General features: G+C 46.7%; 1 protein-coding gene and 1 non-coding gene across 2 annotated transcripts in view; one reads left to right on the top strand and one right to left on the bottom strand.

Moving 5' to 3' along the window:
- LOC142803028 (uncharacterized) overlaps nucleotides 1–19,136 on the top strand; it is a 246,596-nt gene that overhangs the window by 106,026 nt on the left and 121,434 nt on the right. The gene's annotated exons all lie outside the window — the stretch shown is intronic.
- On the bottom strand, nucleotides 16,530–16,601 carry TRNAE-CUC (transfer RNA glutamic acid (anticodon CUC)). The gene has a single exon. It is a non-coding gene; the product is annotated as a tRNA-Glu (tRNA).

The raw sequence follows: 19,136 nt of genomic DNA, 5'->3' as shown, positions 1-19,136 counted from the left end.
GTTTTGGACTGCACGAAATCCCACTGCAAAGGCCGAAGGATCTGGGGTCACAGCTACTCATGTACAGCTGGTACAAGGGAAAGTACTCTTGGCACAGGTTGACCATGTACAAACAGCCCCGCAGGGGCGCCTGCGCAAGTAGGCGTTTGGTGTGTAGCGACACCACGGACCCGAGCTTACGGGGGAGTTTCGGCTCCCTCCCACGCCTAGCCGTGCGTGGCTTTGCCGTGTCCGGGGAAAAGGGGATCCTGGGGGTTGAGCCAATGCTGGGTGATTGGACCTTTAAGGCCCCCCTGCAGAGGCAACACACCCCTTTGGCCCCCGCTTCACGTAGACGGCACCCCTGGGCTGACCCACCCAGGGGAAATCGGCAGTCGCCTTTTCCTATCTCTCTCTGCCTATATCTTCGTCTTTATCTCTCACTATCTATCTGTCCTGTCTTCTACTCTCTTCTGTTTACTTCCAATTTTCCTGGCGGCAAGGGTTAACCCTGTGCAAATAGCCTACCTTGGTCTAGGCGCATTGGGTTATGGCAGTGTTGTACGGCTGACGTCTGCAAGCTTTCAGCACCTGTAAACTTGCAGCGTCCCCTTGTTGGGCTCCGTGGTATGTGGCCGCCAACGCTGCTGAACAAAAATAAGACCGGCATGCATGGCGCATTCCCTTTATTATCTGATCGTACCGGCCTAAAGCGGGTACGCACCGACGACATAAATCTCTTCAACCAGCCAATAGAAACTTTTCCCCACTTCCACGTCATTCACTGCGAAAAAACCGGAAAGCAAGCCAGGACCGTATCTCCTTTCGTAGTTGCCAGGTGTCTTACGGAAACTCTCGGGGCTGGATACAAAGTAACCAAAATGGCGAGCGGAGACCTTCTTCTAGAAATTCGGGACAAAGCACAATTTGTAAAGCCCCCGCAGGGGCGCCTGTTAAAGCAGGCGTTTGGTGTGTAGCGACACCACGGACCCGAGCTAACGGGGGAGTTTCTACTCCCTTCCACGCCTAGCCGTGCGTGGCTTTGCCGTGTCCGGGGAAAAGGGGATCCTGGGGGTTGAGCTGACGCTGGGTGATTGGACCTTTAAGGCCCCCCGGCAGAGGCAACACACCCCTTTGGCTCCGGCTTCACGTAGACGGCACCCCTAGGCTGACCCACCCAGGGGAAATCGGGAGTCAGCCTTTTCCTATCCCTCTCTCCCTACATCTTCGTCTTTATCTCTCACTATCTATCTGTCCTGTCTTCTACTATCTTCTCTTTACTTCCAATTTTCCTGGCGGCTAGGGTTAACCCTGTGCAAATAGCCTACCTTGGTCTAGGCGCATTGGGTTATAGTGGCGTTGTACGGCTGGCGTCTGCAGGTTTCAGCATCCGTAAACTTGCAGCGTCCCCTCGTTGGGCTCCGTGGTGGGTGGCCGCCAACGCTACTGAACAACATACAATTAGCATGCATAAAGCATTTCCTTTACTTGGTGATCGTGCCTCCTCAAAGCGGGTACGCACCGAAGATATCAATTTTTTCATCCGGCCAAAACAAACCTTCCCTCATTTCCACGTTATACACTGCGAAAAAACTAACAAGCAAGCCAGAACAGTATCCCCCTTCGTAGTGGCTAGGTCCTTAACCGAAACTCTCGGTGCCGGGTACAAGGTTACCAAAATGGCCAGTGGAGATCTACTCCTTGAAATACGTGACAAAGACCAATTCGATAAACTGAACACCCTCACAAGGTTTGGAGACACACCCATCAGTATTACGCCACACAGGTCTATGAACTCATCTCGCGGGGTCGTATCAGACGCAGATTTGCTTGACCTTATCAAGGCTGAACTTCTTGAAGGATGGAAGAGTGAGAACGTGACAAACGTACAGCGTATTAAGATAAGAAGAGATCAAAAGGAAATACCAACAAAGCACTTAGTACTGACCTTTGCTTCGAGCGATTTGCCTGAAACAATTCAGACTCGGTATACAAAGACATCGGTGAGGCCATATATCCCCAACCCCCGCCGTTGCTTCCAGTGTCAGAGATATGGCCACGGTTCGCAAAGCTGTCGTGGCCAGAAAACTTGTGCTCTGTGTGGAGTCGTGGGCCATGCGTCTGACAACTGCGAAGCACCTGCACACTGTGTGAACTGTGGCGGTAATCATGCCGCGTACTCACGTTCTTGTTCTTTCTGGAAAAAAGAAAAAGAGATCATCACTTTAAAGATAACAGAAAACATTACATTTAAAGAAGCAAGAAAAAGAGTCTCGCCATTTTATGGCCCCACATATGCTGTTGCGGCGCGCCAGGGGGCAGTGTCGCACCAGCCCTCGCCACTCCTTCGGCCTGCGCAGAGCGAGCCATTGGCTGTGGCGCCTGCCCCCAAGGCGGCAGTAGTTGAGTCTACTCCGCCTACTATCGAACAGAGACCAGGGACTCCAGGGTCCTCGGGTCTCAAGGCCTCACCTCGCCAGGCGAGGCCCAAGCTTCGGAAAACCAGCTCGCATGAGCGGGCATCCAGTGCCTCCGAGGAGGCAATGGATACGGCGGCACTCCTGGTGCCAAAAGAGCGGCGCGGCTCTCTGGAGCGCGCCAAGAAAACTAAAAAGCTCATAACAGGGCCTGATAATAGCCCTGCTACTTGAGCTTGACCTTTCAGCTTAAACAAGTCGCTTTCTTAACGTACACACAGCACTACTTTACTTCCAATATGGAAACACAAATTATACATTGGAACGTCAGAGGCCTGCTTAAAAACCTCAACGACGTCCAAGAGCTTTTATACAAACACTCACCTCAAGTGCTGTGTGTACAGGAAACACATCTCGATCCTCCAATACAAATTTTTTACGTTCTTACGTCATGTACCGAAAGGACCGAGATGATGCTGTGGCGTCATCCGGTGGCGTAGCCATTATTATTAACCAAGGAGTAGCGTGTACACATTTACCACTCCAGACATCCCTTGAGGCGGTGGCTGTTCGAGCAGTACTTTTAAACAAACTCGTCACCATCTGCTCTTTGTATGTACCTCCCCACCACCGTCTTGAAAGACGTGAATTTCAGTCTTTAATAAATGAACTGCCTGAACCCTATTTGCTTCTTGGGGACCTAAATGCACATAGTGGACTGTGGGGCGATTCTCGCTCTGATGCACGAGGGCGTCTCATTGAACAATTTCTCTTCTCTTCCGGTGCCTGTTTGTTGAATAGGAAAGAGCCAACATACTATAGCGTTGCCAACAAAACTTACTCGTCTATCGACCTCAGCATCGTATCACCTTCACTCCTACCCCTACTTAAATGGAAAATCATAAATAATCTTTATGGTAGTGACCATTTTCCTGTAGTGTTGAGTTCACAAACAACATATGAAGGTCCTCTACACGTTCCCAAATGGCTGATAAACAAAGGAGACTGGGAACAGTGCCATAACACTACACATTTGGGTTGGACAGACATATGTAGGTTAAACATAGATGAAGCTGTGCAGTATTTCACAGCTTTTCTAACTGACGCAGCAGCCAAGTGCATACCGCAAACATCTGGAATGCCCGGCAAACGACACGTCCCATGGTGGAACACAGAGTGTCGTAATGTGCGAAAGGAACAGAACAGGGCATGGAGGTTGCTGCGGAACTCGCCGACAGCGGAAAACCTTGAGAGCTTTAAGAAAATAAAATCTCGAGGCAGGAGAACGCGTCGGCAGGCCAGAAGAGAAAGTTGGCACAAGTTTTTATCAGAGATAAATTCATATACACAAGAGGCCAAAGTCTGGAACATGGTTCGAAGGGTAGCAGGAAGAAAAGTACACTCACTCCCACTCGTAAACACTCAGGGTGATACCTTGGAAGATCAGGCAAACTTCCTCGGTGCACACTTTGAACGGGTATCCAGCTCGTCCCACTATACTGACACTTTCCAAAAATACAGAATAGAAAAGCAGAAACTAGAACACAAATCCACTAGATGCGAGGCATATAATCAAGCTTTCAGTCTAGCTGAGCTCCGAACATCTCTAAACTCCTGCAGTACTTCTGCCCCAGGTTCTGACCGTGTGGTGTATGAAATGTTAAAAAACCTACCAGCCGAAACACGAAAAACCTTACTTTGTTTGTACAATGCTATCTGGTTTTCTGGCACTATCCCTACCTCCTGGAAAGAGGCTATTACTATTCCCATTTTGAAAGAGGGCAAGGACCCTTCTTTAGCTTCAAGTTATAGGCCTATTGCACTTACAAGTTGCTTGTGCAAAGTATTTGAAAAAATGATAAACTGCCGACTTGTACATATCCTTGAAACAAACAATTTGCTCGACCCATTTCAGTGCGGGTTTCGAGAAAGTAGATCCACCACAGACCACCTTGTTCGTATCGAGGCACAGATCAGAGACGCCTTTGTTCATAAACAATATTTTCTCTCTGTGTTCCTCGATATCGAAAAGGCGTATGATACAACATGGCGTTTCGGAATTCTAAGAGACCTGTCCCACCTTGGTGTGCGCGGAAGAATGTTTCATATAATCGAAAGTTACCTGTCAAACCGGACTTTCCGTGTCCGTCTAGGCAGTGTGCTCTCCCAAACATTTGTCCAAGAAACAGGCGTGCCACAAGGTGGTGTGCTTAGTTGCACACTTTTTATCATCAAAATGAATTCTTTGCACTTGTCCATTCCCCGCATGATGTTCTATTGTACCTATGTCGACGACGTTCAGATTGGCTTCAAGTCATGCAACTTGGCCATGTGTGAGCGGCAGGTTCAGCTGGGTTTAAATAAGGTCTCCAAATGGGCAGATGAAAACGGATTTCGGCTTAACCCACAAAAAAGCACGTGTTTCTTGTTCTCTCGAAAGAGAGGCATGCACTCGGAACCCGACATTGAATTGAACGGTCAACGTCTGTCTGTTAATACAGAGCATAAATTCTTAGGAATAATCTTGGACAAGAAGTTGACCTTCGTACTGCACATTAAGTATCTAAAAACGAAATGTTTAAAAGCCATGAATATTTTAAAAGTGTTGTCACGTACTAGGTGGGGTTGTGATAGGCAATGCCTCATGAACCTCTATAGAAGCCTCCTTTGCACCCGCCTAGATTATGGGGCCGTTGTCTATCAGTCTGCTACTCAAAGTGCCTTGAAGATGCTGGACCCCGTGCACCATTTGGGCATCCGCCTTTCTACGGGTGCTTTTCGCACCAGCCCCGTAGAAAGCCTTTACGTTGAATCAAATATTTGAGTGGTCGCTTCATCTGCAAAGAACTTACATGTCCTTTGTTTATTTCCTTAAGGTGAAAGCAGACAAGGAGCACCCCTCATACTCTACAATTAATGATTTGTCGAGCTCAACTCTGTTTCAAAACAGGCCTTCGATGAGGCAGCCCTTCTCAGTTCGCCTGAAGGGTCTAGCTGAGGACACTGGAGTGTCACTCGAACACAGTTTAATGGCTCCTGTAGCATACCCGCCACCGCGGCAGTGGCAGACTATAGATTGCGATGTGTCTTTTTTAGAAGTTACTAAACATGCGCCTATTGCCCATATTCGAACATACTTCTTGGAACTTCAACACAAATACACACGTCCTGAGTTTTTTACAGATGCCTCTAAGTCTAACTCCTCTGTGTCCTACGCTGCTGTTGGCCCTTCCTTTTCGGATGCTGGCCCTCTACATCCAGGCACAAGTATCTTCACAGCGGAAGCTTACGCGATACTTGTGGCAGCTAAACACATCAAACAATCACAAATACAAAAAGCAGTAATTTATACAGACTCCCTCAGTGTGGTAACGGCTCTGCACAGTCTTAAAAAACAAAAAAACCCTGTCCTCGTTTCACTTTACTCCATTTTATGCACCCTCTACACACTCAACAGACATGTTGTGTGCTGGGTGCCAGGGCACCGTGAGATTCAAGGCAACGTGATGGCGGATCAGCTTGCTGCATCCGCCCACGAAAGCACCGCCATTACACCGACATCAATCCCGGCCCTTGATCTTAAGCCGTCCCTCAAACGAAAACTCGGGGACTACTGGCAGAGCAAGTGGGATACACACACACAAAACAAACTACACGTTACCAAGCCACACCTTGGCCATTGGCCACCAGTATCAAAATCACGTCTAACAGAGGTAACACTAACAAGACTCAGGATAGGACACATATACACGACACACACACATCTTTTGTCCGGTGGTGATCCACCATTATGTGATAAATGTGGTGAGGCATTAACAGTTCTTCACGTTTTAATTCAATGTAAACATTTAAACACTCTAAGAAGACAACACTCCCCACTATCCTATCGACAACATATACCTTTACACCCTGCAATGTTCGTCGGTAGGGAACCGCTTTTTAGTCACAAATCATTATTAGCGTTTTTAAAGGAAATTCATAATTTTCATATCATATACCCGGGCATACCGTAGCACGACCTCTCTAGAGAGGTTTTTGCTGCGGTGGCTACACAGGAAAGCACTTGCCTCACGGCCCTTGCACGCAAGGGTACTAACGTGTGAGGTACTTGTGCTAATGCCATACATGTCCACCATCGTTTTTCATTATCACCAACTTTTGTCACCTATTCACACCACACACACCTTTCACGGCATGGTCATGATTTTATTACTTGTATGTTTTTACCCTGCTTTACTGCGAGGAATTTTATGGCCTTTATACAGTCGCTGATCACAACCATTGTCCACATTCCTGTCTCATGAACTGGCGCTCTTTGGCCATCAAATGGCCCTTGCGCCAAAAAACACCATATATCATCATCATCCTGCATATTCCAGGTCATGCTTGGCCTGGAAAATGGAAAAAAAAATTACTAGTACAAAGTTTAAATTGAACATAAGCTTCCGTGAAGCGCGGCAGCGCGTTTCCCTGCATTTTTCTGGGAACACATCGTATGCCGAAGTGGTGCAAGGGGGGTCAGCACCACTTCGGTTTTCGGCAATGCCTTGGACCACGCCCAGCGTGCCGAGGCAAACGCCACAAGGCCCCATGGGGGGAGCAGCCTCGGCTGCCCCACCCTCCTTGAATACAGCCCCACCGAAGGCTCCTGTGAACCTTGGCAGCAGCCAGGGCACCACACAAACTAAAGAGGTCCCATCGACCTCCAGCCCGGTGGGGTTTAAGGCTCCGTCTGTCACGACGAAGCCTACAACGAAAACATCATCTGTCGCCTCTCCTGAGGCGATGGACACATCAACTGCACCGGCGCAGACTGCGCCAAAAGAGCGGCGGGGTTCCCTCGACCGCTCTAAAAAAGACAAAACGGTAATTACAGGGCCTTCTAAAGGCTCTGTAAGATAAGTCACTTCTCTCTTTAGACACCAGCCACACTCATTTCGTACACACAGCACTTCTTTACTCCCATAATGGAGACACAAATTATACAATGGAACGTCAGAGGACTACTTTGAAACCTCGACGATGTCCAAGAACTTCTAAACAAACATTCTCCAAAAGTGCTATGTGTACAGGAAACACACTTAAAATCCAAGAATACAAATTTTTTGCGTCAATATGTTGTCTTTCGAAAGGACAGACATGATGCTGTGGCATCATCTGGTGGTGTAGCCATTATTTTTATTCGAGGAGTAGCATGTAGCCATCTACCACTACTAACATCCCTAGAGGCAGTGGCTGTTCGAGCAGTTCTATTGAATAGGCTCGTCACCATCTGCTCTCTATACATACCGCCGCAAGACCGCCTGGAAAAACATGATTTTCACTCTTTAATAGACGAGTTACCAGAACCTTATCTGGTTCTAGGGGACCTGATTGCGCACAGCGGTTTATGGGGTGACTGTCGATGTGATGCACGAGGTCGTCTCATCGAACAGTTCCTCTTTTCATCAGGTGCTTGTCTGTTGAATAGGAAACAGGCAACATATTATAACCTTGCAAACAATACTTACTCCTCCATAGACCTCAGTATTGCATCTCCTTCACTTGTACCATTACTTCAGTGGAAAGTCATAAATAACCCATACGGAAGTGACCATTTTCCTTTGGTTTTGAGTACACCAATAATACATGAATGTCCTCCACATGTTCCCAAATGGCTGATAAACAAAGCTGACTGGGAACAATTTCAAAAAATTACTCACTTAAGTTGGACCGAAATATGCAGATTAGGCATAGATGAAGCTGTGCAGTACTTCACGGCCTTTCTTACTGACGCAGCAGCCAAGTGCATTCCACAAACATCTGGACTTCCTGGCAAACGACACGTCCCGTGGTGGAACACTGAGTGTCAGAATGCGCGAAAGAAACAGAACAGGGCATGGAGGTTGCTGCGGAACTCGCCGACAGCGGAAAACCTTGAGAGCTTTAAGAAAATAAAATCTCGAGGCAGGAGAACGCGTCGGCAGGCCAGAAGAGAAAGCTGGCACAAGTTTTTATCAGGGATAAATTCATATACACAAGAGGCCAAAGTCTGGAACATGGTCCGTAGGATAGCAGGAAAACAAGTACACACATTTCCACTCGTAAACATTCAGGGTGATACCTTGGAAGATCAGGCAAACTTCCTCGGTGCACACTTTGAACAGGTATCCAGCTCGTCCCACTATACTGACACTTTCCAAAAATACAGAAGAAGAATAGAAAAGCAGAAACTAGAACGCAAATCCACTAGATGCGAGGCATATAACCAAGCTTTCAGTCTAGCTGAGCTCCGAACATCTCTAAACTCCTGCAGTACTTCTGCCCCAGGTTCTGACCGTGTGGTGTATGAAATGTTAAAAAACCTACCAGCCGAAACACGAAAAACCTTACTTTGTTTGTACAATGCTATCTGGTTTTCTGGCACTATCCCTACCTCCTGGAAAGAGGCTATTACTATTCCCATTTTGAAAGAGGGCAAGGACCCTTCTTTTGCTTCAAGTTATAGGCCTATTGCACTTACAAGCTGCCTGTGCAAAGAATTCGAAAAAATGATAAACTGCCGACTTGTACATATCCTTGAAACAAACAATTTGCTCGACCCATTTCAGTGCGGGTTTCGAGAAAGTAGATCCACCACAGACCACCTTGTTCGTATCGAGGCACAGATCAGAGACGCCTTTGTCCATAAACAATATTTTCTCTCTGTGTTCCTCGATATCGAAAAGGCGTATGATACAACATGGCGTTTTGGAATCCTAAGAGACCTGTCCCACCTTGGTGTGCGCGGAAGAATGTTTCATATAATCGAAAGCTACCTGTCAAACCGGACATTCCGTGTCCGTCTGGGCAGTGTGCTCTCTCAAACATTTGTCCAGGAAACAGGCGTGCCACAAGGTGGCGTGCTTAGTTGCACAATTTTTATTATCAAAATGAATTCTTTGCACTTGTCCATTCCCCGCAATATGTTCTATTGTACATATGTCGAGGACGTTCAGATTGGCTTCAAGTCATGCAACTTGGCCATGTGTGAGCGGCAGGTTCAGCTGGGTTTAAATAAGGTCTCCAAATGGGCAGATGAAAACGGATTTCGACTTAACCCACAAAAAGCACGTGTGTCTTGTTCTCTCGAAAGAGAGGCATGCACTCGGAACCTGACATTCAACTGAATGGGCAACGTCTGTCTGTCAAAGCCGAGTATAAATTCTTAGGCTTAATCTTGGACAACAAGTTAACCTTCGTACCGTACATCAAGTATTTAAAAACAAAATGTTTAAAAGCCATGAATGTTATTAAAGTGTTGTCACGTACTACGTGGGGTAGTGATAGGCAATGCCTCATGAACCTCTATAAAAGCCTCATTCGCACCCGCTTAGATTATGGGGCCGTTGTCTATCAGTCTGCTACTCAAAGTGCCTTGAAGATGCTGGACCCCGTGCACCATTTGGGCATCCGCCTTTCTACGGGTGCTTTTCGCACCAGCTCGTAGAAAGCCTATATGTTGAGTCAAATGAGTGGTCGCTTCATCTGCAAAGAACCTACATGTCCTTTGTATACTTCCTTAAGGTGAAAGCAGACAAGAGGCACCCCTCATACTCTACTATTAATGACTTGTCGAGCTCCATTCTTTTTCAAAACAGGCCTTCAATGAGGCAGCCCTTCTCAGTTCGCCTGAAGGGTCTAACTGAAGACACTGGAGTGTCACTCGAACACAGTTTAATGGCTCCTGTAGCATACCCGCCACCGCTGCAGTGGCAGACTATAGACTGCGATGTGTCTTTTCTAGAAGTTACAAAACATGCGCCCATCGCTCATATCCGAACATATTTCCTGGAACTTCAACACAAATACACACGTCCTGAGTTTTTTTCAGATGCCTCTAAGTCTAACTCCTCTGTGTCCTACGCTGCTGTTGGCCCTTCCTTTTCGGATGCTGGCCCTCTACATCCAGGCACAAGTATCTTCACAGCGGAAGCTTACGCGATACTTGTGGCAGCTAAACACATGGTATAAATTACTGCTTTTTGTAATTGTTTAGACTCTTCAGTGTGGTAACGGCTCTGCACAGTCTTCAAAAACAAAAAAACCCTGTCCTTGTCTCACTTTACTCCAAATTTTGCACACTCTACACACTCAACCAACATGTTGTGGTGTGCTGGGTGCCAGGGCACCGTGAGATCCAAGGCAACGTGAGGGCGGATCACCTCGCTGCATCCGTTCACAAAAACACTGCCCCTACACCCATATCAATCCCGGTCCTTGATCTGAAGCACTCTCTCAAACGAAACCTCAGGGACTACTGGCAGAGCAAGTGGGATACACACACACAAAACAAACTACACGTTATCAAGCCACACCTTGGCCATTGGCCATCAGTATCAAAATCACGTCTAGCAGAGGTTACACTAACAAGACTCGGGATAGGACACATATACACAACACACACACATCTTTTGTCTGGTGGGGATCCACCATTGTGTGATAAATGTGGTGAGGCATTAACAGTTCTTCACGTTTTAGTTCAATGTAAACATTTAGACACTATAAGAAGACAACACTTCCCACTATCCTACCGACAACATATACCTTTACACCCTGCAATGTTCGTCGGTAGGGAACCGCTTTTTAGTCACAAATCATTATTAGCGTTTTTAAACGAAATTCATAATTTTCATGTCATATACCCGGGCATACCGTAGCACGACCTCTCTAGAGAGGTTTTTGCTGCGGTGGCTACACAGGAAAGCACTTGCCTCACGGCCCTTGCACGCAAGGGTACTAACGTGTGAGGTACTTGTGCTAATGCCATACATGTCCACCATCGTTTTTCATTATCACCAACTTTTGTCACCTATTCACACCATGCACACCTTTCACGGCATAGTCATGATTTTATTACTTGTATGTTTTTACCCGCTTAACTGCGAGGAATTTTATGGCCCCTATACAGCCGCTAATCACAACCATTGTCCACATTCCTGTCTCATGAACTGGCGCTCTTTGGCCATCAAATGGCCCTTGCGCCAAAAAACACCATATATCATCATCACAGTTTCCCCGCAGGGGCGCCTGTGAAACCAGGCGTTTGGTGTGTAGCGACACCACGGACCCGAGCTAACGGGGGAGTTTCGGCGCCCTCCCACGCCTAGTTGTGCGTGGCTTTGCCGTGTCCGGGAAAAGGGGATCTTGGGGGTTGAGCCGATGCTGGGTGATTGGACCTTTAAGGCCCCCGGCAGAGGCAACACACCCCTTTGGCCCCGACTTCACGTAGACGGCACCTCTGCGCTGACCCACCCAGGGGAAATCGGCAGTCGCCTTTTCCTATCTCTCTCTCCCTATATCTTCGTCTTTTGTTCTCACTTTACATTTTTCCTGTCTTCTCCTCACTTCATTTTACTTCCAATTTTTCCTGGCGGCAAGGGTTAACCTTGTGTGGCTATCCAAACTAGGGTAAACCATATTGGGTTATAGTAACTGCGTACTGCTGGCGTTGCGCAGACATGCCCACATGCTCTGCCACCTCCCCTCGTTGGACTCCGTGGTGGGTGGTAGGCGCCGTTACCGAAAAATACACATTTTCTCATGGGATCCCCGACCCCCTCTCTAACTGATCGTGCTTCGAAAAGGGTACGCACCAACGCAACTTTCCTACTTTGGCCCAAAAACAGAGAAACTTTCCCAAGATACCATGTCCTCCACTGCAAACAATCATCTACAAAAGCTAGAGCAATCTCACCCTTCCTTGTGGCCAAGTGCTTGAGAGAGACCATTAAAACCGCTTATAAGGCAACGAAGATGGCAAGTGGAGATCTGCTTCTCGAATTAAAAGACAAGGAACAGTACAATAAACTCTCGCACCTTGTGGCCTTTGGTAACATCCCTGTCTCTGTGAGCGCACACCGTACCATGAATACAGTGAAGGGCGTGATATCGGACGAAGATTTGATGACACTGAGTGAAGAAGAGCTCTTTGATGGATGGAAGGATCAAGGTGTAATACAAGTCCAGCGCATCAAAATCAGACGTAACTACAATGAAATAGCAACAAAGCACTTGATACTCACCTTCAAATCAACCACTTTACCCGAGACTCTCGAAACTGGCTATGTAAAACTCCATGTCCGACCCTTCATTCCAAACCCGAGGCGTTGTTTCAAATGCCAGCGATTTGGTCATGCATCCCAGAGCTGCTCCCTTCTGGCCTCCTCCGACGTCCTCCTCCTTTTACTTTTTCTTTTACATTTTTTATTGCCGTTTTGCAAGTTTTGATCAGCCAACAAGAGCTCGTGTCTTTTGCTGTTGCCCTCACAGGTGACCATCGCTTCGTGAGCGCTTTGTTGCTTTCGTTGTCGCGTCGACTACTTCATGTGCAGCATTCCTTTTATGCGTGCGTGGTGTGCAAAGCCAATGTGGACTCATTGAATTGCCAACTTCTCGTGTAGTTATGGCCAGCGTCAAGAAGTGCAAGACCCTTGACCTTGCGACGTGTTAAAGCGGGTGAGAAATGTTTGACCATCGCAGACGACTTCGGTATACCATGGAGCAGTCTGAGTACCTTGTGGAAGAATAAAGCAAATATGAAGGCAGGACAGCTGATGTGTGCTAAGTGTGGCACAACCGGCCACAGTGCTGATGAATGTAGTCATGACGAGATCCTCTGTGCAAACTGCGAAGGTAGCCACCCCGCATACTCCAGAGCGTGCCCAGCCTGAAAAGAGAAAAAGAAATAATAACTAAATGTTAAGGAAAATATCACATTCAGGGAAGCAAGACAACGAGTCTCGTTATCATTAGCACTAAAAACACCTTTTGCCGAAGTGGTGCAACGAGGGGCGGCACCACAAAGGCCCTTGGCAGTTGCCCGGACCGCGCTTAGCGTGCCGAGGCCAATGCCACAAGCCCCTGCGGCGGGAGCAGCCAGCGCTGCCCTGCCCACATTCAGCCTGTCCACACCAGTGACCTCTACAAGCTCTGGCAGCAGCCAGGGCAATCACGAGGCCAAGGGGGCTCCATCAACCCCCAGCTCGGTGGGGACAAAGACTTCGTCGATCGAGGCGAAGTCTAAGCGATGCACAGATCGCTCTTTAGAGCGGGTGTCCAGTGCCTCGCAAGAGGCTATGGACACCAGTTCAAGCCAAACGGCGCAGGAAGCGCCGAAGGAGCGGCGAGCTACGCTCAACCGCCCCAAAAAGGACAGAACGCCAATTACAGGGCCTGACAAAGGCCCTGTAAAATGAGCTGATCCCCGTCTTCTTTGCACACAGCACTTTTTCCCTTTTTTTTTCCACTATGGACAAAATCATACAGTGGAACGTAAGGGGAATACTTAGAAATTTAGATGACGTCCAAGAACTTCTGTGTAAGTTTAATGCGAAAGTGCTATGTGTGCAAGAAACGCACTTAACTCCTAAGCACAAGGACTTCCTACGACAATATATTATTTTTCGAAAAGACCGGGAGGATCCTGTCGTACCATCTGGCGGTGTAGCCATTATAGTCGTTCGTAGCATAGCATGCCAGCATTTGAAGCTCCAAACGGCCCTGGAGGCAGTGGCCATTCGAGCTGTACTTTTTAACAAACTCATTACCATATGTTCTGTGTACATACCACTGCATCAACAGCTACACAGACGTGATCTGGAATCATTAATAGATGAACTCCCAGAGCCATTTCTGGTTCTAGGTGATTTTAATGCACACAATGTCCTGTGGGGCGATGCTCACTGTGATGCGCGAGGACGTCTCATTGAGCAGCTCCTTTTCTCTTCTAGTTTATGTCTTTTAAATATAAGGGAGCCTACGTATTTTAGCCTTGCAAACAACACGTACTTCTCTATAGATCTTAGCATTTCATCACGATCCCTTTTACCTGTTTTTAAGTGGAACGTTCTTAAAAACCCTTATGGGAGTGACCACTTCCCAATCATCCTGAGTGCGCCGAACAAAGATCAACTACCCCTGCAGGTTCCTAGATGGAAGATTGACTCAGCTGATTGAGAAGGGTATAGAACTCTTTAACACATGACATGGACTGGGCTGTCTGCCCTGACCATAGATGACGCTGTCACGTATTTTACAGCTTTTATACTTGATGCCGCATCTAAATGTATTGCCAAAACGAGTGGCATGTGTTCTAAAAGGCGAGTGCCATGGTGGAACGACGCATGCAGGAAAGCACGGACCACTCAGAACAAAGCATGGGCGTTGCTTCGCGATTCCCCTACAGCAGAAAACCTGGAAAATTTCAAGCGGGTCAAATCGCAGGCTAGGAGAACGCGCCGACAAGCTAGACGAGAGAGCTGGACAAAGTTTATATCGAGTATAAACTCGTACACAGACGAGGGAAAAGTGTGGAATAAGATAAAGAAAATTAAGGGCCAACAAACGTATTCTTCCACTAGTTAATAGCCACGGGGAAAGCTTGGAGGATCAAGCCAGCTTTCTTGGCACTCATTTCGAACACATATCGAGCTCCTCGCACTACTCCGAATCCTTCCAGAATTACAAGGCACGAATAGAAAAACAAAAGTTAGAAAGAAAATCGGCAAGAAATGAGGCATATAATGCACCATTCTGCTTAGCAGAACTGCGAACAGCACTTAGCTACTGTAATACATCTACCCCAGGTTCTGACAACGTAATGTACGCGATGCTGAAGGAACTACCCTCCGAAAGTAAAGAAACCCTCCTCTCTTTTTATAATTGCATATGGTTTTTAGGTGTGATCCCCTCCTCCTAGAAAGAGGCTGTTATAATTCCAATTTTGAAGAAGGGAAAGGATCCCTCTACTGTATCAAGTTACAGACCCATAGCGTTAACAAGCTGCCTCTGCAAACTATTTGGAAAATGATTAATGGCCGCTTACTCCACTACTTAGAAACAAACAAATTGCTCGACCCATACCAGTGCAGGTTTAAAGGGGGCCGATCTACCACCGACCATCTTATACGTATCGAGGCTCACATACGTGAGGCTTTTGTTCATAATCAGTTTTTCTTATCTGTGTTCCTCGACATAGAGAAGGCCTACGATACCACGTGGAGGTTTGGAATATTGAGAGACCTCTCGCACATAGGTATACATGGTAATATGTTAAGTGTCATTGAAAGCTATCTGTCTGATCGTACCTTCCGCGTTAGAGTGAGCAATGTTCTGTCCCGAGCATTTGTACAGGAAACCGGAGTGCCACAGGGTGGGGGGCTCAGCTGTACGCTCTTTATTATAAAAATGAATTCTCTCCGTTTGTACATTCCACGTAATAACTTTTATTCAACATATGTCGACGATGTGCAGATAGGTTTTCAATCGTGTTCTCTTGGGATCTGTGAGCGACAGGTTCAGCTTGCATTTAACAAGGTATCCAAAGGGCTGATGAAAACGGCTTCAAACTGAACCCACAGAAAAGCACCTGTGTCCTTTTTTCACGAAAAAGAGGCTTGCACCCTGATCCTCAACTGGTCGTTAAGGGTGAGCGTCTACCCGTAAACACAGAACATAAGTTCCTGGGTATAATTTTAGATGTGAAGTTAACCTTTGTACCGCACATAAAACATCTTAAAAATAAATGCTTGAAAACAATGAATATCCTGAAGGTGCTGTCACGAACAACGTGGGGCAGCGACAGAAAGTGCCTCATGAATCTGTATAGAAGCCTTATACGGACACATCTTGAGTATGGGGCAATAGTCTATCACTCTGCCACGCCAAGCGCTCTGAAAATGTTGGACCCTGTTCATCATCAAGGCATCCGCCTGTCCACAGGCGCCTTTAGAACAAGCCCAGTTGAAAGCCTTTATGTAGAATCGGATGAATAGTCACTCCATCTGCAGAGAACATATTCTTCCTTCATATATTTCCTTAAAGTAAATGCGAACAGTGAGCAACCTGCATATTCCACCATCAACGACCTGTCCAGCTCTCAACTTTTTTACAATCGACCCGCAATGGCACGCCCTTTCTCGCTGCGTGTGAGAGACCCAGCTGAAGAAACAGATGTCCCACTGCTTGAATACCACCTCAGCCCCCCCCGCTCTGCGGCTCCCTCCATGGCAGTGGCAGGTTATAGACTGTGACACATCTTTCGTAGCTGTCACAAAGCATGCCTCCCCCGTACACATTTGGATGTATTTATTAGAGCTGCAACATAAATATGACTTCCGACACCGGGAATCGAACCCGGGCCTCCTGGGTGAGAGCCAGGTATCCTAGCCACTAGACCATGCTGGAGAACTAGCAGAACTGGCAGAGCTTTCGAAGTTGATTAATAGGCGTAAGGTATGCGATGTAAGAAGGTATAACATGGAGAGAATTGAACATGCTCTGAAAAACGGAGGAAGCGTCAAAGCAGTGAAGAGGAAACTTGGGATAGGCAAAAGTCGGATGTATGCACTAAGGGACAAAGAACGCAAAATAACTACCAATATGGATAAGATAGTTAAAATAGCGAGAGAGTTTTACAGAGATCTGTACAGTAGCCGAGACAACCACGACCTTAATACTATAAGAACTAGCAGTAACCCAGATGACACCCCACCAGTAATGATAGAAGAAGTCAGAAAAGCTTTGGAGAGCATGCAAAGAGGCAAAGCTGCTGGTGAGGATCAGGTAACATCAAACCTGCTGAAAGATGGAGGACAGATTGTGTTAGAAAAACTAGCCACCCTGTTTACGAGGTGTCTCCTGACGGGTAGGGTACCAGAGTCTTGGAAGAACGCTAACATCATCTTAATACATAAAAAAGGAGATGACAAGGACTTGAACAATTACAGGCCGATCAGCTTGCTCTCTGTAGTATACAAGCTATTTACAAAGGTAATTGCTAACAGAGTAAAGAAAACATTAGAATTCAATCAACCAAAGGAACAAGCAGGATTTAGAACAGGCTACTCAACAATTGACCACATTCGTACTATCAATCAGGTAATAGAGAAATGCTCAGAGTATAACCAACCACTATACATAGCCTTCATAGATTACAAGAAGGCGTTTGATTCAGTAGAAGTATCAGCCGTCATGCAGACACTGCGGAATCAGGGCGTAGATGAAGTATATATAAACATTCTGAAAGAAATCTACAGGGGATCGACTGCTACCATAGTGCTTCATAAAGAAAGCAACAGAATACCAATGAAGAAGGGTGTAAGGCAGGGGGACACAATCTCCCCAATGCTATTTACAGCGTGCTTACAGGAGGTTTTCAGAAGCCTAGAATGGGAACAGTTAGGGATAAGAGTTAATGGAGAATACCTTAGTAACTTGCACTTCGCCGATGACATTGCATTGCTGAGTAACTCAGGGGACGAATTGCAATTCATGATTACGGAGTTAGACAAGGAAAGCAGAAAGGTGGGTCTTAAAATTAATCTGCAAACACGCTTATAAATGCAAACACGCTTACGTACCTGCAATTACAAAAGAAGTGGCTTTAGTACATTGCTGATGCTAAGTGCTGCCTGGATCGATCTGAGGCGATTATGGCTCCGAATAAACCGGTCTTTTATGGCATGAACGGGATGTGTCGTTTGCCAGAACAGCCATTCAATGCAGCAGCCGTTGGAGTCTCAAAATTAATCTGTAGAAATCGAAAGTAATGTACAACAACCTTGGAAAGGAGCAGCGCTTCGAGATAGGTAATAGTGCACTTGAAGTTGTAAAAGACTATGTCTACTTAGGGCAGGTAATAACCGCAGAGCCTAACCACGAGATTGAAGTAACTAGAAGAATAAGAATGGGGTGGAGCACATTCGGCAAGCACTCTCAAATTATGACAGGTAGTTTGCCACTATCCCTCAAGAGGAAGGTATATAACAGCTGTATCTTGCCGGTACTTAGCTACGGAGCAGAAACCTGGAGACTTACAAAGAGGGTTCAGCTTAAATTGAGGACGACGCAGCGAGCAATGGAAAGAAAATTGGTAGGTGTAACCTTAAGAGACAAGAAGAGAGCAGAGTGGATTAGGGAACAAACGGGTGTTAAGGATATCATAGTTGAAATACAGAAGAGGAAATGGACATGGGCCGGGCATGTAGCGCGTAGACAGGATAACCGCTGGTCATTAAGGGTAACTAACTGGATTCCCAGAGAAGGGAAGCGGGTTAGGGGGAGACAGAAGGTTAGGTGGGCAGATGAGATTAAGAAGTTTGCGGGTATAAATTGGCAGCAGCAAGCACAGGACCGGGTTAACTGGCGGAACATGGGAGAGGCCTTTGTCCTGCAGTGGACGTAGTCAGGCTGATGATGATGATAAATATGACTGTCCAGAATATTATACTGATGCATCCAAGTCCCATACTGGCGTGTTCTATGCGGCGGTTGGCCCATCCTTTTCGGATGCCGGCGTTGTGTCCACCAGCACAAGCATTTTTACAGCCGAGGCTTACGCGTTATTCGTAGCCGTTAAACACTTCGAAGAATTGAATACGCCAAGGGTAGTTATATACACAGACTCCCTGAGTGTCGTAAAAGCATTGAAAAATCTTAAAAAACACAGAAACCCTATAATTATTTCCCTCTATTCAATACTCTGCACGGCCTATACTTCCAAGCAACATATCGTCGTGTGCTGGGTGCCAGGACATCGCGAGATCGAAGGAAATCTGTTGGCCGACCAGCTTGCCAGGTCAATTAACGGAAGCTCTGTCAACTTCTCAGTTGCTGTCCCTATAATTAACCTAAAACCCAACATACGGAAAAGCTCAGGACTTACTGGCAGAAGTTATGGGATCAACAAACTCATAACAAGGTACACTTGATTAAACCATA

Source organism: Rhipicephalus microplus, chromosome 3 (assembly GCF_043290135.1).
Source record: "Rhipicephalus microplus isolate Deutch F79 chromosome 3, USDA_Rmic, whole genome shotgun sequence".
In the NCBI taxonomy this organism is placed as follows: Eukaryota; Metazoa; Arthropoda; class Arachnida; order Ixodida; family Ixodidae; genus Rhipicephalus; species Rhipicephalus microplus.
The sequence above is the reverse complement of the archived record's forward strand: the minus strand, read 5'-3'. Positions and strand labels throughout refer to the sequence as shown.